Genomic DNA, 26,774 nt, shown 5'->3' with positions numbered 1-26,774 from the left:
GGCTGATAGATAGCAAAATGGTAATTATATATACATTGGCAATCATATTTTATCAAATTAGAATTCTAGATAACAAAATATGTACTTTTTTTACCTTTAACAAGAAAATTCAAAATAAAGTCTGAATTTATTTTGCAAAGAGACTTCAATTTATTATGAAGCACCTGGTCTTAAAAATCATTTTCTATTCTTGTGAAAAATACATAACAAAATATGCTTAGCTGAATAGACTATAATACATAGGTGAAAATGGAAAAAAAAAAACAGACTAGAGTATAATCATTAATCATAAAAATAACTTCATTCTTTCAACATTGAACAAATACTTATTGATTGATAAAATGTATAAGGCATGTGTGGTATTGTAGAAAACACTATAATTTGGTAGATTCAACCCACTCTGCCCCTCAAAGACCTTACATTCAAAAGGAAAGACAAAAAGATACTTTATATAATATGAAGCATGAAAACAAGTGGTGTCTAACAGAATAAATGCTATATATACCATAACTTATATTTGTCTTTTTAAATAACAGACCTACAGACATGTCACAATGGAGAATGTATATCTCTATCTATCTATCTATCTATCTATCTATCTATCTATCTATCTATCATCTATCTATCTATCTACATATTTTTTAAACAGTTGTTTAGTTGGGTCAAGTATGGAGCAGGGTTCTGAACTCTGAAGTTACAGTAATGGATACATGAAGTTCCTGCTCCTATAAAACTTACATTCAAGTGAGAAGAAATAGACAATCAACTAATCAACCAAACAATCAAATTATGATTTTAAAAAAATGCTACCGAAGTAGGACAAAAAAGAGAGTGATGAGAGGTGCTGTTTTCGATTGGAAGGTCAGGGAGAACTTCTCTGGAAAGGTCACATTTGCACAAAGATCTGAATGAAGACAGAAAATCTGCCACAGGATGTCTGAATCTGAGACAGAAGAGACTCAAAGTATACAGGAGGAAGTATTCTAGGAGTAGCAAGGAAGGCTGTGTGGCTGCAGTGGCCCGAGCCAGGGGACAGATGGCAGAGGAGATCAGAGACATATGAGGGAGTATAACCACCAAGAGTCTTGTAGACCGTCAAGGAATAGGCAGGCCATGAGGAAACTTGTGTTTGCAAGGTTTTGAGCAGAGGAGTGGTATGATTTGCCACATTTTATTTTATTTTAGAGAATAAAATATTTAATTATCCAGTAAAGACTGAATATATTCAAGGAACACAATGATGTTATTCAATATACATATACATTGTTTAATGATTATCACAATCAGATTAACACATCCATCACCACTTATGCTGTAATTTAAATCACCAGAACTTGTTTATCTTATAACAGAACATTTGTATCCTCTGGCCAACATCTCCCCATTTCTCCAGCCTCAAACACTAGTATCTGCTGTTCTGCTCTCAGCTTCTGTGAGTTTACCTTTTCAGATTCCACATGTAAGTGAGATCATACAGTATTTGTCTTTCTCTGTCAGGCTTATTTCACTTATCATAATGTCTTTCAGTTTCATCCATGTTATAAAAATCGGCAAGATGCTCTTCTCTTTATGGCTAAATAATATCCCTCTGTGATCTGGCCTACTTTAAAAGAACCACTCTGGCAACATGGTAGAGTATGGACTATAGAGCTGCCGGTGCAAGCATGGAGATAATTTAGAGAGCTTTTACAATAGTTTAGAGGAAAGATGCATGTTGGTTGCCTATGCAAGGGCATTCATAGTGATAATGGTTAAATAAGTATTTCTGATCAAATTCTAAATTGATTAATTCTATAGTATGGGAGAAAAATATAAACCGAAGTTAAGTGATTTATGAAGCATAAACAATAAATATTTTCTTGAATTATTTGCTTTTGACTGATTTGGGTTTTTGAATATATAACTAAAACCCATGGGTAAATCACAGTTTCAGAAAAGATACAGAGTGACTAATTTTATTTTGTAAAATTCCTTGTGAAAAATTGAATTTATAGGTGGTATGTATTTAATAAATATTTTATGCATATTAGTTTGATGATTATTTTTATTTAGTTTTGTGAAAATTTATATGATATAAAAATTTATCCTTGTGTTGAAAATAGTCTAGAAGGCTGTTACAGGCACAATATCATAGACCTGTTTTTAAAATGATAGTTTGACAAAAACAAGCAATAGGGAAAAGACTCCCTATTCAATAAATGGTGCTGGGATAGCTGACTAGCCATACGCAGTAGACTGATGTTGGACCTCTTCCTTACACCATATACAAAACTTAACTCAAGATGGATTAAAGACTTAAATGTAAAACCCAAAACTATAAAAATCCTGGAAGACAACCTAGGCAATATCATCATGAACATAGACATGGGCAAAGATTTCATGACAAAGAAACCAAAAGCAATCACAACAAAAGCAAAAATTGACAAATGGGATCTAATTAAATTTAAGAGCTTCTTCACAGCAAAAAAAAAAAAACTAACAGAATAAACAGACAACATACAAAATGGGATAAAATATTTGCAAACTATGCACATAACAAAGGTTTAATACCCAGAATCTATAAGGAACTTAAATGTGTAGGAGGAAATAATAGGTTGTCTGAAATATGCAAAATCTGTTGACGAGTTTATCGCTACTCTTAATAGATTCACAATATTTTCAGAGAGGTGCAAATTTGCATATGAGAGAATTCCAAAAGATCTTTCAAAATAAAATACGTAAAATAACTTAATTCTAGGTCATTGGTTATGTTCAATGACAGTCAGAAAGCAGGTAGTCAGTTATCATTGAAATAATCAGGAGGCACTTCATGTAAAATGAAGTAGTCATGATGGGGAAAGGGTGAAAAAAATGCTAGGAAGGAAAGGAAAAAGAGAGAAAGGGAGGTAGTGAGAGAAAGAAAAGCAGGTAGGCAAAGGTAGTGGGAAATAATGAGCCATTGATATATGCCAAGAATTATACTAGGATTTTTTTCACATATAGCAAGGTACTATCAAAGAGCATGTGTAATTTCTAACAGAATGCATGACAGCATGCAAAATTATTCTTGATTTTTATACGATCTCTCAGGATTTGTATATGAGATCTTTAAAAAATCTATAAAATTATGACTTGTATATTATAACCATCTTTTTTTACAGAATGTTTAATTTTTCAAAGTAGCATTTCTTTGAACTAGCTCCAATTTTATAACTTTCACCACTGCTAGCTACATGAAAGTAATGTGACGTTTCATCACAGATTTCAAGCATAAAAGCATGCAAATGATGCAAGCTTCAATATAGAAAAGCAGCTATGGAACACGGTCTCTGTGATAAATGGATAATCGTAAGGTTGTTTTCCTTTTTGCTAGATTTTTTAGCCAGAGTTAAAATGTAAACTAGGATTAAGGGCAACAATGTAATGTAATATTTGCATATATTTTCCACACAATCAAGCAGAAAGATAATTTATAGTATGCTCTAACTTTTTGGGATAATGGTTGACAGAATACAATTTTGACTTTATGAATTAAATCTTTATAAGTGCCTCCATTTACCTTTCAATAATCAATTTTGTTGGGTTACATATAATTTCTTTTGTACAAATAACTGTGTTTTTAAATTATTTTTTAAAAGCCAGTGTAAATCTTTAGGAATATTACTCAGAAAACACAAAATGAATCAAATGAATAAGGACTGGAAATAAGATAAGTCAGTTACTATTTTTGGCAGACCTATGTGGGAAAAACTATTTTAGTGTTCTCATCTTTACATTTCATAATACTCATTTGCATTGTCACAATACCGCTTGATAAACATATGTAAACATGAATGACCCCTTTAACACCGTGTCCTAGAGAAAGTTCTGATATAACATAAATGTTCAGTTCTTGAAAGAAAGAAACAGTCAAAGAGAAAGAAAATGAAAGAGCAGGAGATAGAGGGGAAGAGAGACAAAATAGACAGTAATTTTTAGAACAAGAAGCTTCTTATAGGAGAAAAATATCTTTGAAAAATGCAACGTTGCTTGTAATGCATAAAATATTTGTAGGTTTTCCTTTTGATGAGATAGACTCTTATTTACATTGAATCAGTTGATTATAACTGATCTATTTCAACAACCCATGGTAAATTTATACAGAATGAAAATATCTTTTATTGTATTGACTTTTATTCATTTTGACTCACTTCCTTCCTTTGTTCATTCAACAGATATTTTCTAAGGATTTGGGGCCTCTACAAGATACTACTAGAAACACAGTTGTGAATGAAATTCAGTCTCAGCAGAAAAGGAACTCAAATTTCCATAGGAGAGAAAGGCATACAAATACATGACGGAAAGAAATGCAAAAATTTAACTGAATCACAGACACAGAGTTATACAAACTATCTGGGAAATAATTTCAACTTCCTCTCACAGATAATTTCCTAACAGAGGTCATTTTCAACCTGGAACTTTTTATTCATTTATTTATTTATTATTGTTATTATACTTTAAGTTCGGGATATATGCGCAGAACGTGCCGATTTGTTACATAGGTATACATGTGCCATGGTGGTTTGCTGCACCCATCAACCTGTCATCTACATTAAAACCTGGAACTTTTAAGAAAAAAACCTGACTGCATCAAGCAAATGAGGATGCCGTGAAGGGGGTTAAGAGAAATCAATGACATTTTGGCAGAGGTAACATTATGTATAAAGGCATGAAGGCAGTAAAACATTGAGTGTTCAAGACATTACATACAATTTTCTGTTTCAAACCAGATATTTTAATGAAACAAGTTGGACAAAGATGAGTTTTGAGATGTGTCATTCAGCCAGGTCCAACCCTTTGAATGTGAGAACATTTTTGCTTAAATGTGGTCGTGTATATCACCACATTATGCCTGGTCTTTATTTTATTTTATTTTATTTTATTTTAGCTCATTAATTATTGTTAGTGTTAATGTATTTTACATGTGGTCCAAGACAATTCTTCTTCCAATGTGGCCCAGGGAAGCCAAAAAGATTGACATGTGTGGTCATGGCAAAAGATTTGAGGAAGACTGTAATCAAAGAAGAAACATGCACGTATCAAAATTTTAGGAAGGACAGTCTCCCAGAGACCTAGAAGAAAGACTGAACAATTAGATCATGTGACTATTATAATATCCAAGTGAACAACAACGAGATTCTAAAATAAGATGGAGGCTGTAGTTTTGCTTACTATACCCTTATAAAATATAGTGTTACATTATATTTTCGAATTGAAAATTAAAATAAACATTTAGTGCAAAATAAGAGGGAACACAATGTATAATTTCAAAAGCTGTGTTATTTTATATTACATACTTGCACTTCTCTTCTTGCTCTCTGGCCTTCAAATAAATTACAGTCCCACACTGCAAAATTTTATGGTATTATTTTTCTGGCCAACTTAGGGCTTGTAACTGCTGGTTTAATTGATATGTTCCACTATATGATTAATTCAATAATAGTGATTTTGGGCCAATCATAATAATCCATATCAGATGCCCAACACTTTTACATAATAAGCAAAGACGAAGGCATAATCTAGAAAACACAGATTCTCATAACCAATAACGTAAGTAAAATAAAGGCAAGGCCAGTTATGTGCAATATATTTTAAGGCATCATTGGCTTATACTTAGCAGAAATAAATATTTTATATCCTGGATATATGTCTCATTGCTCATTTTTACCTATATAACAAACCTGCACATGTACCCCTGAACTTAAAATAAAAGTGAACTTAAAAAAATAGATTGCATTATTAGGTATTTTCATAGCACACTTCAAAAGTGAAGTTGATAATTATCTCAAAAGTAAAGTATGGGTGAGAAAAATGACTTTTTAAATGTACCTCCTGAACAATTAGGAATTATAATATCAAACTCTGAAACAAGTAAAAAAAGTAATAAATTATCATATGCATTTAAGTAGTAAGATCTACTGACTTAAATGTTTCCAATGAAGTTCATGTGTTTCGATGAATATCATAGTAAACATTTGGAAGATACCAGTGGCAGAGATGGTGAGGACATAAAGTAGAAAGGGACATGTACATTTTCATTTGTCTTATCACTGCAAGGGTATTACCTAGTTTATTTTTGCTTTACCACCCAAAATAGTCATCTAAAATTGACTTTCCATCACTTTTTTCCCCCTGTAGTACATGGGATATGGTAGTGGTTTTTTATTTATTTTTTTGCATGCTTAAATGACTAGGTATTTTAGAATTCTACAAGCACTTTAAAAAAAAAAAAAATTCAACTCCTCCATGAAGCATATACTAATGTCTGCAACGGGCCTTTCCTCATATTCTGAGATAAGAATGGTTTGGATTTTATTAAATCAAAGAGGATGAAAAGTATAGAAATGGATTATGTCCTATATCTATCTCTTTGATATGCATATCTGAGGGTGGCTAGCCAAGGCATCTAAGACATAAACCAAGGATTCCATGCCATGGAAAGAAAGGAAAGAGTCATACACTGTTTTTATAGATCAAAGTCAGTATCCCAGGTTTTATATTTGAATGTCATGATCTATGTAGAAATGTACTGAATGAAGTTTCAAGTAGTCAATACCTGTGACAGACATAGTTTTCTTTTTGGAACTATTGATTGCTTTTCTGAGTAATCTCCAAATCCCACTTTGAAGCCATTCAGTCTGGATCACAAAAAGACATCTTAGATGACTAAGGAATTTGCCAAGGGTATTTGGAAGAATTTTTGGCTTTCTTCCAAAGTATTTTTTAGCTTAAAATCAAGGCTTACTGTTTTATGACAAGAGCTTTTTACCTTAAACAAAGTCTGTTGAGTTTCTGCTTTTAATCCCAACACACAATTTTATAATAAAGTTTGAAAATGAAAGATTCAGGTGATTCTAGTTACATTAACTGTTTTAAATTCACTTAATTTTTAAGTTTTCATTGCCCCTTATCTACAATTCATTGAAATTGTTCTTTATTACTAGCATTTTGTGGTTTTATATGCTTCTAACTAATCATTGTTCATTATACCAAGAGAATCAGATTTCCAACTATGGTTTGATGTCATTGTGTATATACAGGACGTCCACAGGTGCCTGGAAGGCCATAAAGAAAAAGAAGGAAACCAGCCAAGATTAAAGTTTCACAGGTCCAGATGTGGCTGCTGCTGCTGTTTGGGGGGAAAAAAAAAAAAACATTTTAGACCTTGGCATTTCGGCATTACAGCTGGCAAGTAATAAGAGAGAATGAAGTCTGTGTGTGTGCGTGTATGCATGTGAGCATGCTCTTTTTGTGACAGAAAAGGGGGAAATGGAAGGCAGGAAAGTCCAATCTGCTGGAGTAAAATAGAAATGTGGATGAGAGATTGTTCAACCCCACTGGCAATGAGGTATTTCCCTTTTATTAATGAAATGTTCTGGCACAGTGGAAAAATATAATTTGCATGAATGAGCACATCAACCTAAAAAAGTAAAAGTCCTGACTTGTAGTCATTTCTTTCAGCTTATTCACAAAATTATCACAAGCAGGATTCAGTTGTCTTCCTCATTAGTTATTATTATTTTTTTCACATTATTCAGCTATATATATCCTTCAGAGAGAGTTCCAACAAAGGATCTGGAGACTACATAGTTCATTAAATCATGTGATATGTAAATATGGAGTGGCTCACAGCAGATGTTCCTCTCAGGATATTACAAATAAATCCAAAATTCTAAGTCTCAATGACTCATTTCCAGAAAAAAAATAGCATTATATTTGCTTAATATTAAAATGTCATCAATGTGATTGCAAATTATTATGAATTATTTTTCATGTATATGTAATCTACCTCTTTTTATTTTTCACAGTGCTCATCACTGGATACACCACCAATGAAAAGAGATGTTCTTAATTCTAGTCTAGGAAGTCTTGGAGAGTAGTCTGCAGAAATCTAAATGGCAAGACAAGTTAACATCTGTTCATTCTTTACTGTAAGTCTACACTTACAGGATAAAATTGAGAAAAGACAATTTAAAATCGTCCTAATCTGAAGAAAGTAATCCTTGTTTTTTTCAATGGCAATTTAGTGTGGTAGTTAAAAGAACACAGGTTTAACATGTGGCCGTGACATCAATCCAAGGCACTGATGAGTTGAAATGTATGTGTGTGTATACACACACAGACACACAGACACGCACACACACACATATAAATCTGTGCTTTATTTAAAAGGCATAGAAGAAAAAATATTTTAACACTATTTATTAGTTCTTACCCCAGAGTAAATGTTCACATTCTTGACTATATTAAAACATTCAGTTTCTTTATTAAGTTTGCTACACTGAAATATGTTATTGTTTACATGTCTCGACTTATTACATATATATTATCAATGTAGTGACTTAACATTTCAGGGTTATAAATCATTTTATCACTTAGGATAAGAAACCGAAATAATGCAATCTCATTCTATAAAGAGTCTTGATTCCAGCTAAGACTCTTATCATTAATAATATATCAGGACTTGATTTAGGGAGTCACTTCATTAGTTCTTTAGTTACCTCTATTGATACTATTTTCGTGAAATTGCTGGTCACGATGGAGCATGTCTTATATAAGATGTGAAAAATGACAATAGTAACTTCGTAATTCTTGTGTCAAATTAGAAATTGCTTTTAAAACTTGCTATCTTCCAAAATCCTCAGTTGAAGCACCTACCAAGATTTTTATCACAAAAAAACTTTAAGACCTCCCTTGACACTCCCTAAGTTGGTGTTTTCACCTCCCCTAGATTGTACAAAATGCAACACAAGGAAGAAAGTATTCCTTAATACTAGTTGGAATGCTAGTTGGCTAGCATTCCAACTCAGTAACACTCTAACTTGACCATAATGATATTGAAGCTTTTCTACAACACTGACTCTAGAGTCTTTAGCTTCATCATTTACTTCTTTACCATAATGCTTAGTACACATAGAGGAAACTAAAACAAGCAAAGAAACAACACAATGAGGTGAGGAGAGTGGCTTTAGTTAATAGAATGATACCAAGGAGTACTTGATTATTATTTCAAAATTTCAAACTGTTCTAGCTTGCCAGGATATACTCTACTTTCCAAAGAAAAATTGAAATGAAGAAAAATACAGTTCTAAGACAAGAAAGTAAGAACATAATCTGATAAATATGCTAATTTTGAAATGTTTTAAGGAAGGACATTTTCAAAGGTGTAATGCCTATGAGCACTGACACTTTTCTCTTTTGTTTACAGCTTGTTACTTTTAACCAAGACATATGGTATACATACAAAGTTACTAAATATCTGTTATAATTTAAATGAATTCTAAGCCTTGGGGCAGCAGGGAGGTTATTTTTAAATTTTAAAGGGAAACTACTTTTGAATTTGCCATACTACATTGTGTTCCATTGCAAGAAATTTAATCTGAATGCACTGAAGAGATGTAGTTTTTACTTTCTGGATTGTGCTCTATCCTATATTTAACAGATTTTTGTCATATTCTTAAAGTCCACCAAATGTACTGAAAAGTAATAGTATACATCCATGTCTTTCTTTTCTTACAATTGACTAAATACTAAAAACAATAGTTTTTTTCTTAAAAGTTAAACATCTAAAACGCAAGAAGTAATCACAAACTAAACTTTGATCACTGCTAGTTTAAGTTCTGTCTACATAATTGCAACTCTCCGAATTGATCTTTTTAAAAGTAAATATTTTGGAATAAAAATTTATTTTCCATTTATATATTTGCTATTCTATAAATTTTGTTTTCATAAATATATTTATAAATTTTATATAATGAAGATTTCAGAGTAACAATGAAAATATTTTTATTATTAAATTCTAAAGTTAACCTCTACGTTCATAATCTATAATTTACCTCGTGAATTTCAATCTAATTTCATATAACCTGAGATGAGATTTTATGGATGAGAAAAGTTTCCAGAAAACTAGACTATTTACAATGTATAATTAAATAAATAATAAAAATATTTTATTAAACTAATGGCTTGTAATAAAATAATTTTAGCCCTCCATTCTTCCCCTTATTTCCTGCCCTCTTCCTCCAACTGTTTCCTCACTTTTCCTCCTTGCTTCCCGTCTTGCTCTTCCCTGGTCCTGGCCCTCGCTTCTCGCCACCTTCCCATCGTCTGTCTTGTTTTCCTATTTCTCCCCTAACCTGCTGCCTCCTGGTCACCTCCATCTTCTTTTCCACAACCTCGATCCTCCCTTTTGCTACCTCCCCTTCCACTTGCCCCCTTGCTTCTTCCCTCCCGTCTCGATCCACTTTTCACCCCTCCATCTTCTCTCTTGTTTCCCTCTCACTCACACCCTCTGCCCTCCCACCATTCCCACCCTTTCTCCTGGCCCTGCTCCCTGGCTCTTCCGCGGCCCTTCCTCTTCAATTTCCCCCTAAGTCCCACCCCTAATTTTCTACTTAGACCGCCCCCTCATTTTCTGCTTAGACTCATGCCCTCAAAAAAAAAAAAAAAGAATAATCGTTTTATTTTGACATTTTGTGTAAAAATCTTTTAAAAATTTATTACAATTTCTAATATGCTGTATATACTTTCTACTATAGTTTAATATTTCCTTACTGATATGAATTCACCCTTAAAAATTTCAATTATTTGAAATACTTTGAATCTATTCTGTAAGATAGGGAGGACAAATTCTCTAAATTACTAGAATTTCCTATTGAGTTTTGTATTTTTCTCCACTATTAATTTATTATGAATGTTGGTTGCAAGTAGAACTTAAGGTAATAGGCTTGTAAAATACATGTAATTGTACATAATTTCAGTGGGTCTTGGTATAATGACGGATCACACTACTTTTATAACAAAAAAACATGAGTTTTACAAATTTTGCGTCTTTATTGCTCAGATATTTTGTATTTATATTTTGAGTATGAAGGGTCATTCCCTCATAAAAAATATATTTTTACATTAGCAAATATAGGTTATAGTTGTGGAAGATAGTAATTTATTAGTCCAACTAAGAAATTGTGATGTGTGTGTGTGAGAGAAAGTGGGAGCGAAAGAGAGATCTATCTTAATATCTGTCATATACACACACAATATGTTTAGTTCTTGCTGAAAAGTGAAGATTATGCAATTCACATTTTCTTTGGGAATTTGATCATGTTATCTTTAAACGACAGACATTTATGAACTACGGAATGGCATCTAAAGCAAAGGAGTTATAATTAACAATAAGAATGAATGTATGACCTTAAAGAGTGAATATACTAACTAATTTTGTTTACTGACATTATCTCAAATTTCAGAAGTGGTCTAAAGAAGCCCTGCCTATTTGAAATACAACGTGGGCTACGTATTTAATTTTAAATTTCCTAGCAGTCACATTAAAAAAAAATAAATTAAATTAAAAGGTGAAAGGAACTTTAATAGTAGATTTTATTTTACTTAATATATCTACTAAAGTATTATTTCAGTGTGTAATAATTTAAAATTTATTGACATATTTTATGGTTTTTTTTTCTTATTTTGTCTTCAAAATCTATACATTTCAACCCAGATTAGTCCAGTTTAAGAAATCAGATGCCATATGTGGCTACTTGGTATTTATAATATTGGACAACACAGGTCTATAGTGTAGCTAAAATCCAGTAACAGCATGATCTTCTTTAAAAAATATCAGAGCACCTTCTTCCTAGACACCATATTTAGAAGAATATAAGCAGGCAACTGTCACATTTAAATATTACAATGACTATAGAAACAAACCTTCTATGAGTGCAATTAAGAGGAAACTTTTCAAAACAGAGGAGTTAATTAAGTAGAAAATGTGTGGTTAAATCCACACAAAAAATGTTGGATGGAAAGATCCTTTTCTAAACAGAAGAACACCAAACATAAAAGGACAGGGGAGGGGCTGAAACTTAGCATAGGCAAAAATTACCATATTTACTGAATAGAAGGCCAGTTTGGCTCTGGAAAACTTCTTCTTTTTTCCCCCCAGAGAGAATGGCCACACGCCAATAGATACAGGCCTAAAATAGAGTATATACTATGGTAACCATAGTAATGAGTAGATGGAACTAAAAAAAACTGGTCTTGGGTGAGCAGATGTTCAGTCAAAGCAAGAATGAAAACATGAACTGCATTTCACAACCTCCATTTTATCTACATACAGTAGGACAGTGTTCTATGAGCCTGTGAGAGAAATGTACTGAAGGAGGAGGAACCAGAATGCCAGGAACGCCTTGTTATCAGTACAGGCACACAAAGCTAGGTTCCAATAGAAGAATTCATCAGCAAGAAACATCCCCAAGTAAGGCTATGAGAGATTGATACATATTCCAATTACATCTATATCTACATTCATGCATGTACACTTTACTAAGTAAAGTAGCATGTCTTGTAATCTTGTAAAATAGTCTGTCTAGGTTGAAGTATGAAAAAATTATGTACTATTTCTCAATTTCCTTCAGGAAGTCTAACTTAAATATAATTTTTCTAAGAATAACATGGTTATCTATATCATGCCAACACCTTCCTAGACTTCAAGTTATTTTTACTGCAGAACTAGATCAGCGTTGTGGTTAGGAAGGAATATTATGCAGATTGCCTGGGTTTGAATCCTAGCTCACCAGATGACTTTGGACAAGTAACTTAAACTCCTTAAGACTCAGTTAACTCACTTTCAAAACAGAATTAAATAATGTCAATTCATAGTATTGATATGAGGATTAACATGAAGAAATTAGGTGTGTCTGGCACACAGCATTAACAAATTTTAGTTATTTTTAACAATAATTCATTGTTATTTTTATGCCATATGCCAATAAATTCCCAAAGACCTGGCAAGAAAAACATTGAAACTATGTTTTACTGTGCCTAGCACATTTTTGTTGATGCATGTGTAATATATACATAAATGCACGAAAAATGTACAGAGACCCATGTCCACATATACTTCTATATTTTCCATCCCTTAAAGCAGGCATCTGATGAGAAAATAAAGTCATACCCAGAGAAGACAGGTAGTTCTCATCTTCCAATGTGCTGTTTGGCTAACAATCCATCATTGCATTCATCTGGCAGTGTTTCAAAACATATCCCAAGCTGCAGAAGACTACTGAGCCAGAGGAGCACTGAGTCATAATTAGCTCAAGATTAAAGTTCACCAAGGAATGGATTCAAATTCAATTTAACACAAAAAGGCTTTAGAAGGAGGGATCATTGTGTTGAGATCTCAATGAAGCAAGCTTGCATTCTTGATTATTGGAAACTTCTTGATAAAGAATCTCCCTAGATCCTTAAATGCTTTGTGCAGCTGGGGTTTGAGGTCATACTTTTCACTCCACTTGGTGTGGGAAAGAGAGTTGGCACATGCTTGTCTTGATCTACATGTAGCCCCAAAGGATTCTCAAAGAAAGAACAAAAGCAGACAGAATTGCCTTGCAAGAAATGTTTCTCAACAATAAATTTCAGAAACCAGTGCTATATCTGGGAGGAGAACATTTCAAATACAAGTTGAATGATAAACCCCACTGGTCAGGGACAGAAAGTCTTATCAAAGGTCTAAAAAAAGCTTTATGTTATCCAAAGTTTAACAAAAGCCTACACATAAAGACTTTTATCGTAATGTTATACACACTTATACATATATACACACACATATCTCTATACATATATACCTATATAAGTACATGCATATACTGAGTATATGTGTGTTTGTGTGTGTGGGTGTATGTGTATATATATATATAAAATAGAGTATGTGTATATATATGCATATATATAAATAAAATAGTGGAGAATGTTCCATATATCCCAATAAGGGGTCAGTACATATGAAATGAATACGAATTATGTTCTTATGTAATACAGAAGAGAAAAAGAAACCCATTAAGATAGCTAGAGTAATACAAATCTGTGTGCTTCCATATCATTTTAACTATAACCAAAGTGTGGGTTGAGGAGGAAGTTAAACCATAAATTAAATAATTGTTTAGAATTACATTCCTCCCAAATTTTTGCATCACCCCACTCTTGCATTAGGAGAGACAATAAGAGTAGATTATTAAAATGGTAATACTCTTAATGTTTTATAGATTGACATTTATGATGCCCAAGAGCTTAAAGAAATGTTAGTGTCACCTTGCATTTAAGTTACCCTCAGACTTTATTTATAATACTCCAGGATTACTCCTTTGCAGCTAAGGATAAATATTTGAAGAAGTAGGAAGTTTGACACAGAGATTAGGCATAAATGAATACAATGGTACTAAAATGGCAGAGATGTGGATTTAGAAAAGCTTGCATCCATACAAGAACAAAAATCTTTAAATTCCAGTTCTATCTTCACATGGACCTTGTCAATAATGTTCATTGAACTGAAAAAATTGAGAAGCTGGAAGAATAAAAGACTAATTTGCCAATGTAGTTTGCTAACATTCCGTAAAAGAAGACGGACAAAGTTTTAAAATATTAAGTGAACTTGTTTTAATCACTGATGGGAACAAGAGAACTGCATGGCCAAATCTAGTTTTGAAAAATTGGAATAAAAACATGTTTTAGGTTATTTTCATCAGATGTGAGGTTTTACTTGAATTTGCTCTTTGTTTTTATATGTTATAGCTCAGATGTCTGTGGTAGGTTCCATTCTCCAATTTGGTATATATATATATCCCATATATTGGATCTGTAGTAATAATTTAGTGCCAGGAATTGCTTTAGGCTTTTCAGGAATTAACTGTTCCAATGGTGTGCCCTTGGAAAATTACAAATCAAAGCATGGGCACTAACTGAATCAATATAATTGCCCTCTATTTGGTGTGGGCTTGTGTGTTGAAAAAATATATAATCCTAACAAAAGTAGATGTTTTGGGGACTAATAGAGGCACAATAAGAGAGATCAGACTCTCTTTGCAAGGTCAATTAGAGACTACTTGTGCAATTTCCCTCCTGTCTAATGGCCTTAATATAACCACATATTCTTATTATTGCTCGAAAGTTATTGAACATATGTAATTGGTGTATCTGCCTTTGTGGGTCCCTTCAATATTTCTGTTCAAGGCAGCTGCACTTGAAGCTTAAGGGTTTGCAGCTGTTGGAAGCTATATCAGGAACGTGAGGGTTTGGCACTCATTTTCATAGTTCCTACTGTGTAGAAGTTTGGCAAGAACTGTGGAAAGGGTATGGTGACTTAAAGAATGTTTGTAAAACTTTCCCCCATCATTGTGGTTCTGAGCACATAAGGTCTGGAGTTGGAGAATATAAGGGTGGTTATTTTGATTGGGGCATTTGGGTTCCATTTATACAATTAACCGTAAGGGCAAAACATTCTGAGATTCTGCTTAAATTTCATTTTTTCCTTGATAAGTACAGTAAAAAGAATTCCGTGAAGTAGAGCTCAACGGTATGTCATTTTCTCAGTTCCAAAAACAATTTTCAAAGCTTTAACATGATCATTCATATATGTAACATCTTTAAGGAACATATTAATGATGGTAATCCTAAAAAATTTTTCAAGCTCATAAAACTATTTTATTCACATACATTGGGGGAAAAATTATAATCCTCAAATCATCACATAGAATATTTGAAGTCACTTTAGAAATAAACCAGTCATGGAGGATTAAAAAACATTACTTTAGAAAGAAAATTTAATGAATTTTAGCTTTGCCCAAAAAGGATATTTTGTAAAATTACCATACTGTGATGTAGTGATATTTATGACAAGATTATTTAGTTCCTATAAAGAAAAAGAAATAGTTAATATATTTTTACAATTTCTGAAAATGTGATTATTATAAACTATGATTCTCAATGCTTGTAAGAGGAAATTTGAGAAGGTGACATTTTCCTGGGTAGATTTTAAAATAATATGTTAGAAGAGATTAATAATTCAAAGGTATCTCTATTTCTTGATTGATCATAGCATGTAATTAAAAGATATTTTTCAACTCTAGTAATTTTGAATTCAGTTTAGCCATAGAATCACACTAAATTCAGAATGAATTTATCTAGATGGATATAGATATAAATACTTTGAGAATATTCGTGTCAGGTTAGCTATGCTATTAATCAATTTGTAATTGTTTCAACATTTCTGATGAAAATGCATCAAAAGGCTTAGTGTGGTGGCTCACGCCTGTAATCCCAGCACTTCGGGAGGCTGAGGCAGGTGGATCACCTGAGGTCAGGAGTTCGAGACCAGCCTGGCCAACATGATGAAACACCATCTCTACTAAAAATACAAAATATTAGCTGGGAGTAGTGGTGTATGCCTGTAATTCCAGCTACTCAGGAGGCTGGGGCAGGAGAATCACTTGAACCCAGGAGGCAGAGGTTGCAGTGAGCCTAGATCACACCACTTGCACTCCAGCCTGGGCAATAAGAGCAAAACTCCATCTCGGAAAAAAAAATGCATCAAAATAACTATATGTACATCAAATACATCAAAGTATGCATATATACTTTTTAATATATATACTCTGATGCATTTATTTACATATTTGATAGATTTATATTTTTGGAGAAAATATTTACATTTCTCAGAGAAAATATAATGATGCATAAAAACAAAATAGTAATTAATAATAATCCTCCATAAAAATATTTGGAATGTGAAAGGGAAATTTCAATTCTTCTGATAGGATTAATCTTGGCGATGGTTATATTTCCATGTACAAATCAAAATAAAGAAAAACAGATAAATGAATTCCTCAAAATTAGCTTTTCAAGCATATCAGTGGAATAATTTAACAAGTAAAGTTTCTGCTACACTTCATGTAGACGTGATTTACCACAACATCAACCATATGGTATGCACATACTCTGTACTATCCCTTGTTCAGGCTGTTAGCATGAGAGTATATCCAACTAAGAAATTCATCTAGTACCATTTATTAAACATTTCTTTTGTGTGAAATATTGGAGATTCAAATATTGTTTTCGAGTTGTTCTCTGTATGTTTGTTTTATCATCTTCAAAGAATATTTCAGGGTAAGATTAGTTTTGCCACCTTTTAGGAAATGTCATTAAACTCCAAGTCATTAAGATAATTTTTTTCTAAATTAAAAAGTAAATCACAAGCAAGTTGTCAACATTCTGATTCTTACACTAGTTCATAAATCTAGTTGTCTGAAACCTAGGAGTCATTATTTCCTCTGTATTCTTTTCCATCCCACATTCATTCCATCAGCAGGTCCTGTGAATAATACTTTCTGAGTAGTTCTTGATTCCCTCTTTGTCTCTATTTCTGCCCTGACAGTATCTATCTAAGCCTTCACCCTTCATCATCTCAAATCTGGGTGACTGAAATAGCCTCTTTATTATCACATTCACTGTAGTTGTCCTTTAATGTAGTCTCCACACTGCTTTCTGCTAAAGTGACTTTTAAATCTACAAATCCGGTCATGTTAGCTACGTATCCCAGCATGTTCCCCCTTTCAGACTTTGAAATCAGCAGTATGACTGCAGAGACCACCTTTTTAACTAAAAACTTCTGGTGCTGCTTTTAGGAGTTTATGCCCCTCACGCTTTAGAATCTTTGCCCACCCTGCCTTCTCCCCTCCAAATCAATTACTTTCTACTCATTCTTCACATGTCATCTCAACTCAGTGAAGCCTTTCCGAAATTATCAAGTCAGATTCATTTGTTCCTTGCCACTATAATATATGTTTTTTTTTTGTTGTTGTTTTTTTTTAATGGAGTTTAGCCCTTGTTGCCCAGGCAAGAGTGCAATGGCATGATCTTGTCTCACTGCAACCTTTGCCTCCCGGATTCAAGCGATTCTCCTGCCTCAGCCTCCTGAGTAGCTGGGATTACAGGCATGCACCACCATGCCTGGATAATTTGGTATTTTTAGTAGAAATGGGGTTTCTCCATGTTGGTGATGCTGGTCTCAAACTCCTGACCTCAGGTGATCTGCCTGCCTTGGCCTCCCGAAGTCCTGGGATTACAGGTGTGAGCCACCATGCTTGCCACTATAGAATTTTTTTACTTTACTATTAAAGGTTACAATCATATTTTTGTGATTGTTTAACATCTACACGATGAAGGTCATGAACACAAGAATCTCTATGTTCAAATGAATTAAATGAAAATTGAGATTAAAAATAATTCAGAAGGAATATAGGCCTTCAAATTATATTTTTCAAGTAAATGAACATTTCAGGGAAAATAAGAGGTCTACAAATGCAGGAATAAGGAGAACCTTATGCACGTGTGCATGCGCGTGAGTGTGGACGTGTTTTTCAATAGACTTGCTTCAGTTGTAAATTTTCCACATCTCTTGAACAAACACACTATTTACTACGGTTGGCAATTATGTGTATAAATAATTAGTTGCTAATATTATTCTTAAAATTGAGGAATAAACATTGAGTTATGAGAATGCAAAAGAAGAAAATAATAATTCTACCTGTAGACAGTGGGTAAGGAATTATAGAGATGAGGGATTTTGTGCCAGGCCTTGAATGGTGACAAAAATTTCAGGAAGCGCATGAATGGCGAAGAACACTATAGGCAGTGCAAACTATGTGAGCAAAATTATGGCCTCCTGATTGTGCTTAGTGTATTTTTGAAATTTTAAGCAGCTACTTATGAGTGAATAATACAAATAACAAGTATTTAATGAGCATTTACCAAGTATGCTTTGAAATGTACACTTTCACTTAATTCTCACAAGCATATCATGTATGCACTGCTGTTACCAATAAAATTCATACACCAGAGTGTTCCAAATGCTCAATCTAAGCATTAGAGCATTTCAGTAAAATTTGCATGAATGAATAGCAAAGGAATAAATATATCTGAACTCAGACGCCCACAAACTTGACTACCAAATTATACTTACTCTTGAGGAATAGAGGCAGAAAGGGGTGAAACTGGAATTATAAATGGTAGTTGAATTGTGAGTGTATTGGATTCCATGTATAGGAGTTTAAACTTTGTCCTGTTGGCAACTGAAAACAATGGAAAGTCTAATCATAGGGTGATTATAATCCAATATAATTTTTTGAAAGATTTGTAGGGTGGACCATATGGGAAATTAATGAATGCAAATTGATTAAATTGCCTATGACTGCATTAAATTGCATATAACTGAGCTAGGCAGCTAGAAAACTTAAAGGTAATTTAATTCAGCCAGTTTCTAAAACTAAATACTGAGTGATTATGGAATCCTGCTTCAAATTCTGCCAAATGCTGACTCTCTAAGGGAAAAGTGTCTAGTGAGGGTAAAACGGCTTTGAGAAATAGCTGAGGTGCTATGAGACAGCCAAGTGGAGATGTCAATATAAAATTAGCAATATGGATGGGGAGAGGAGGTCTAACTCATGATACAAATAGAAAAATTGTGGCTGGGCGCAGGGGCTCACTCCTGTAATCTCAGCACTTTGGAAGGCGGAGGGGAGAGGAGAGGATCACTTGAGCTCAGGAGTTTAAAACAAGCCTGAGGCTCTTTTCCTTTCTCCGCCATCGTGGTGTGTTCTTGCCTCCACTTCTCGCCATGTCTTCTCACAAGACTTTCAGGATTAAGCGATTCCTGGCCAAGAAACAAAAGCAAAACCGTCCCATTCCCCTGTGGATTCGGATGAAAACTGGAAATAAAATAAGGTACAACTCCAAAAGGAGACATTGGAGAAGAACCAAGCTGGGTCTATAAGGAATTGCACATGAGATGGCACATATATTTGTGCTGTCTGAAGGTCACGATCACATTACCATATCAAACTGAAACTGTCACCACTCTCTGGAGAGTTCGACGTATTTTCCTCTCTGAACCTATTATGAATGTGTTGGTTGGCTAGGTCCAGTAATAAATATGTGAGGCCTTTCATTTCAAAAAATAAATAAATAAATAAATAAAACAAGCCTGAGGAACATAATAAGACTTCATTTCTATGAAAAACAAAACAAAACAAGCAAACAAAAAAATAGTCACATGTAGTGACATGCACCTGTATTCCTAGCTACTCAGGAGGCTGAGATGGGAGGATCACTTGATCCCAGGAGATTGAGGCTTTGCAGTGAGCTATTATCACGCTGCTGCACTCCAGTCTGGGCAATTGAGTGACACCTTGTCTCAGGAAAAAAAAAAAAAAAAGAAAATTTGTAATATTCGTATAGACATTATTTAAAGAAGGAAGTAATTTGACTTTACAAAAATACATTAATACTTATGCAAAATATTTATTATATCAGAATATGGTTATTCCTGGCACTGCAATTCATTCAAATGGAAATGTTTGTCCATACACTCAGTATAGATTTTTTTGACAATACTTTCAATATTATGAAGATAAACATTAGTGTTTCCAGCTAATGTTGCATAACAAGCAAGGGCCAGATTTACCCTTCCATTTAAACAAACAGAAAAACAAACACAAAATACACACACACAAAAATGGTCGACAGGCATTAAACAAAAGGTAGAGCAAAACTGTGATCTCTCAGAGAAGAGCAATTAATAAGGTGAGCCTTACAATTGCACCAACGTGTTTCTGGGGAGTGGTATCCAGAGGGCAGTGCAGAGAAAGGGAGAAGACTCAAGAATTGAACAAAATTTTTACTGACTTGAGGATAGAAAACTAAGTTCCAAAAGGCCAATGCAGTTAGACTTTGATGGTTAGAGTCATGGAAAAGAGAGAGAGGCACAGGGCAAGAGAGAGGCCTCTGTCTGTTTGCCGTGTGCTCTGTCCTCAAGTCTTTAACTGACCACTGATCTACTCAGGTGTGAGAGTAGACTACAAAGGGAAGGAGAAAGAACTATTTTAAAAAGGAATAGGCAGAAAAATATCTGGAGCTCAAGGATTACAGTTCATGCTTCCATTAGTTAGAGTGGGAAGCCTTCTGAGCACATGAAGAGTTAAGTAGAATCCTTAGATTTATTCAAAATTTAAAACATCACTTTGAGAAACACTGTTAGGGAAACAATAAGGCAAGGCATACACTGAAATAAAATATTTTCAAAACACACACTGGAAAAACACTTTTACCCAGAATACGTAAAGAACATCTACAACTCATTAATAATAATACTATTTAAACAATGTCTGAAATATTTACATAGACACTATACCAAACAATAAACAGGTATACCTCAGAAATATTGAGGGTTCAGTTCCAAACCACTGCAATAGAGCAAATATCTCAATAAAGCATGCCACAGGAGTTTATTGATTTCCCAGTGCATATAAAAGTTATGTTTACACTATACATAAAATGCTAGCAATCATTTGAGCCTTAAGTGAGTCATAATCTTTTTGTTGGTAGGAGATCTTGCCTCGATGTTGACAGCTGCTGACTCATTAAGGTGGTGGTTGCTAAAGGTTGAGATGACTGGAGAAGATACTGAAAATAAAAAAATAAAATTTGCCACATTGATTGGCTCTTCCTTTCACAAGAAAACTTCTCTGTACCATGCGAAGCTGTTTGATAGTGATTTACACACAGTAGAACTTCTTTCAAAATTGGAGTCAATCCTTTCAAATCCTGCCACTACTTTAGCAACTAAGTATATGTAATATTCTAAATCCTTTGTCATTTTTACAGTGATCACAACATTGTCACCAGGAGGAGATTTATACTCAAGAAATCACTTTGTTATACACCCATAAGAAGCAACTCCTTATCCATTGGAGTTGTAACATGAGATTGCAATAATTTAGACAGAACTTCAGGCTCTGCTTCTAATTCTAGTTCTCTTGTTATTTGTGCCACATACGCCATGACTTGCTCCATGGAAGTCTTCAACACTTCAAAGTGATCCATGAGGGTTGGCATCAACCTCTTCCAAACTCCTGCCAATGATATTTTAACTTTCTCCCATGAACTACAAATGTTCTTAATGACATGTAAAACGGTGAAGGCTTTCTAAGCCAGGCATTGACATTTCTCCAGCTATTAAAGCCCTAGGCAACTTCTTCCATTAGACAGCTGTCTCATCTGCACTGAAAATCTGTTGTTTAGTGTAGTTACTTTTGCCAATGATCTTAGCTAGACATGGATAACTTGCTGCAGCTTTTACATCAGCACTTGCTGCTTCACCTTATACTTGTAAGTGATGGAGATTGGATCTTTTCTGAAACCTCGTGAACCAACCTCTACTAGCTTTAAACGTTTCTTCTTCAGCCTCCTCATCTCTCTCAGCCTTTATAGAATTGAAGAGAGTGAGAGCCTTGCTCTGGATTAGGATCTGGTTTAAGGAATGTTGTGGCTGGTTTGATCTTCTATCCAGACCACTAAAAATGTCTCTTTATTAGCAATAAGTCTGTGTTGCTTTCTTATCATTTGTGTATTCTCTAGAGTAGCACTTTTAATTCCTTCCAGAACTTTTAATTTGCATTCACAACTTGGCTAACGGCTTGGTGCAAGAGGCCTTGCTTTTGGCCTATCTTAGCTTTTTAAATTATTTATAGCTTTTTATTTTAAGTGAAAGATATGTGACTCTTCTCCCACTTGAACACTTAGAGGCCATCGTTGAGCTACTAATTGGCCTAATATCAATACTGTTGTGTCTCAGGAAATAAGGAGGTCTGAGGAAAAGGGCACACATCAACAAACGGCTGGTCAGTGGAGCAGTCAGAACACACCAACATTTATCTATTAACTTTGCTGTCTTACATGGGCATAGTTTGTGATGTCCCAAAACAACTATAATAGTAACATCAAAGATAACTAATCACAGATCAACATAACTATAATAATAGGGAAAAACTTTAAAATAATGCAAGAATTACCAAAGTGTGACACAGAGACATGAAGTGAGCACATGGTGTTGGGAAAACGATGCCAACTATTGCTTAACGCAGGGTTGCCAGAAACCTTTGGTTTGTTAAAAAAAAAAAAAAAAAAAATTATCTGCCATTTGCATAAAGTAAAGAACAATAAAAGGAATTATTTCCATATAGCAATGGCAAATAAGCACATGAAAAGAAGCTCACCATCATTAGTCATGAGAGAAATAAAAATGAAAACAAAATGAGCTATAATACAATACGGATAACACTAAAATGCTAATAACATCAAGTGTTAATGAAGATGTTAAATTTACCTATATTATTTGTGAAAATACAAAATTGTATGACTGCTTTGGAAAACAAGTCAGCAGTTTCTCATAAAGGTAAACACAGATTGTCTCATACCCAGGGAATCGCAGTGCTAGATATTTATCCAAAAGAAATGAAAACATGCATTTCCACAAAGACTTACTCAACTTTATTCTTAATAAACAAAAAAGGCAGCTTTATTCTTAGTAGGGAATTACTAAAAAACAAAACAAATTTCCAACAACTGATGAATAAATGAATAAATTATGGTGTATTCATAAAATGAAGCACTACTTAGCAATAATAAAAACAGCTTACATGCAACAAGAATGATTCTTCAAAGTTTGTGTGTGTGTGTGTGTGTGTGTGTGTGTGTGTGTGTGTGACAAGAGAGTCTCGCTCTTTTGCCAGGCTGGAGTGCAATGGCATGATCTCAGCTCATTGCAACCTCCTCCTACAGGGTTCAAGTGATCTCCTGCCTCAGCCTGCTGAGCAGCTGGAACTACAGGCACGTGCCACCACTAGCTAATTTTTGTATTTTTAGTAGAGACGGGGTTTCACCACGTTGGCCAGGATGGTCTCGATCTCTTGACCTTGTGATCTGCCCACCTCGACCTCCCAAAGTGCCGGGATTACAGGTGTGAGCCACTGTGCCTGGCTCTTCAAAGCTTTTTTTAAGTAAAAGAAGCCAGCTACAACAGAATATATTCTCTATAATCCCATTCTTATGACGTTCTAGAGAATGCAAAGCTTTAGATTCATACAGCAGATGAATGGTGATCAGTAGCCAGAGATGAGATGAGGAAAGTGACTGCAAAAGGTATAAGGCAACTTTCAGAGTGATGGACATGTTCTAGAACATGATTGTATAGGCGCATAGATGATTATCTAAACCCGTCAAAACTCATTAAATTGTACATTTGAAGTTGATAAATTGTATTATATGATTAAAATATTAATGCGAGTGTTGATTAGTAGAGAGGTTGTGTGGGGGGCCAGGGAATATATGGGGATTCTGCATTTTCTGCTCAATTTCACTGTGAACATAAAAGTACTCCAAAAAATGTCTGTTTTTAAAAAGTCAATAAGAAACGCTGCTGAAAATTAAACTTCACTTATTAAAAAAATTAATGTGGCTTTGCTAAAATCTTAATACCTTAATATTATAAAGGAAATAGATAAATAGCATTTATAGGATTTTTAATTAATTATTGTTTTAGTAGAAATCTTATATATGAGAAAATACTAAATATTTATTAATATGTAGCCAAAGTTAAGATTAGTTTTCCCTCAGTAGATTACAAAATATAAACTCTCTTAGCATTAGCTAACATTTCTGTTTACCTTTTTGGTTTGGGAAACTATTTTTGTAAAAATTATTATTTAGTATTTCTGAAGGTATGTTCTAAAATTTTTAATTGATTATTTTTTTCAGAAGAGAAACAATCATTAAAACATCACAAGGAATCTAGTAGTTACAGTGCTGGGTAACAGCCAGACCCCTAAAGTACATACTGTATGTTTCCATTTACATGAATTTCAAGAAAAAGACAAAATATAGTAATAAAAGTCAGAATGTTGGTTCTATTTTTGGGGCTAGTGTCTGGAGATTGGCATGAAAGAATCTCTGGGGTTTCCATAAATGTTCTGTATTTTGGCCAGGTGCAGTAGCTCACGTCTGTAATCCCAGCACTTTGGGAGTCCAAGGCAGGCTGATCACGAGGTCAGGAGTTTGAGACCATCCTGGCCAACATGGTGAAACCCCGTCTCTACTAAAAAAAACAAAAATTAGCCGGGCGTGGTGGCAGGTGCCTGTGATCCCAGCTACTCAGGAGACTGAGGCAGGAGAATCGCTTGAAACCGGGAGGCGGAGGTTGCAGTGAGCCAACACCGCCTCGCCGCACTCCAGCCCGGGCAAGGGAGTGAGACTCCATCTCAAAAAAAAAAAAAACCAAAAAGTTCTATATTTTTATTTCAATAGTGGTTACTTGGATATGTGTGTGTGTACATGTGTGAGTTTCGAGTTGTGTAATTCAAGTTGTGTAAGAATAGTTCACTTAGTCCATGTATTTTGTACTTAATTTTTGAAGCACTTTTTTCTGTATGGGAGTTACATGATCTATTCATTTTTTTTGTCTGAAAATCTATTAATTGCCCCTGGCTTCTTGTTCTTCATTTCTTCCCTTGGTAATACACTTCCATGTACCTCATGGCTTTAACTCTTCTTCTTTTTTCCTCCCTCCAATCCTTTCATCTTTCTTTCCTCTCTCCTATCTTTTCCTTAACAAATATTTTGGAAAACCTGCAATATCCTCAAATATGGTAGGTACTAGGGATTCAAATGAATTGCTGAAATGGGTATTGTCCTGCTCTCATGGAGATTAAATTCTAGGAAAAGCGACTTAATAGTTTTCAGAAAATTCAAATAAATTGAGAAATGATAAATTGTGCTAAAGGCATATAATGTCAGGTTGTGAGCAAGGCAGTAAGTTCACAGATGGTTTTCCTGAATAAGCAAGCATAGGTGGATGAAGAAGGGGGGAAGACATTGGCTGCATAGTACATATGGACAGACTCTGTGACCAGAGGAAAGCATCAATATAAAAGAAAAATGTTCTCCTCACTTCAACTGGCTTCACCAAAACAGTACTCTCTCTGTTTATCTATGGCCTCTCTATAAATTATTCCAACTGTATAGTTTTCAAACCTAATCTTAACTGATAACAATATTAAACCCTATTGTTATCTTGTCTTAGAATAAGTTATAGGTCTTTTTTCCACTTTTTCAGTATAATCTCTAGACCTTTTCATATATATCTGTGACTTCAATGAATAAGTCTTCAAAGATTTGTCCTAATTCTAACTCTAGCCCAGATTTTCCCTTTGCACCCCAGATTTATATATCTGTCTGCCTTCTTGACATCTCCAGGGTATATAAATATATCCAAATTGGAAAAAACATCCTCTCTGCCCCAAATTCCCCCAAATTGACCTAGTTACTAGTGTTCCCTATTTTGGCATCACGTCTATTCTGACACAAAGCCAGAAACCTAAAATTTAACCTGGACATCTCTTTATTCTTGTGTTCCACATCAGTATATATTTCCATGACATTTCAGATAACCTCTATTGTTTAGATTGATTAAATGTTTCTCATACCAATTCATATTTCTTATTTTTATTTTCATTATTTTTGTTCATTCTACATCTCCTCCTTTATTGTGCCCCAACACACTTCCCAATAACTTCTCATGGTGCCTGATACGTGATAGGGCCTGGTTAGGTACTTTGCAGGGGCTAGGGAATGTCTTAGTCATTTCTTTTTAATTGCATATAAAGCAGAAAATTTTCACTGAAACATAGTACGTTTATAATATTTCTAATTGAATAAAAGTTGTATATGTTTAGTAAGTTCATTTTTATTAAAACTGATTTATTTATACAATTTGACATGCATTCTGTGGAAATGATAGGCCAATGACCCAAATTACATCTGCACAGATATTGTTACCGGGGTAATTGCATTCCATATTTTCTTATATGTGAAGATGTGTTTACTAGTAAAAATGGATATATTCATCTTTGTTCCTCATTTACCTTGTTTAAAAATACAATGTCTGCTAAATAACACATTAACTTTTAAACGTATAATTCTTAGAAAGCATCATTAATGCTGCTTAAACTGAAGAGTGATTACAGCACAACTATCTCAACAAACAGCTAAGTCCTTAAATACTATATGGTTGCTATTTTATTTTCATAACTTGCACT

The 26,774-nt window shown here is 34.0% G+C and overlaps 1 protein-coding gene and 1 pseudogene across 2 annotated transcripts in view; one reads left to right on the top strand and one right to left on the bottom strand.

Moving 5' to 3' along the window:
- The window catches only part of SEMA3A (semaphorin 3A), a 525,967-nt gene that overhangs the window by 370,634 nt on the left and 128,559 nt on the right, over nucleotides 1-26,774 (bottom strand). The window lies entirely within an intron of this gene.
- Nucleotides 19,417-19,802, top strand: LOC112621090 (annotated as a pseudogene). Its single transcript, XR_003118656.1, has one exon. The product of XR_003118656.1 is annotated as a 60S ribosomal protein L39 pseudogene (transcript).

The sequence above is a fragment of the Theropithecus gelada genome, chromosome 3 (genome assembly GCF_003255815.1).
Source record: "Theropithecus gelada isolate Dixy chromosome 3, Tgel_1.0, whole genome shotgun sequence".
NCBI classification, from domain to species: Eukaryota; Metazoa; Chordata; class Mammalia; order Primates; family Cercopithecidae; genus Theropithecus; species Theropithecus gelada.
Note: the sequence above shows the minus strand (reverse complement) of the source record. Positions and strands in the feature narration are given on the sequence as shown.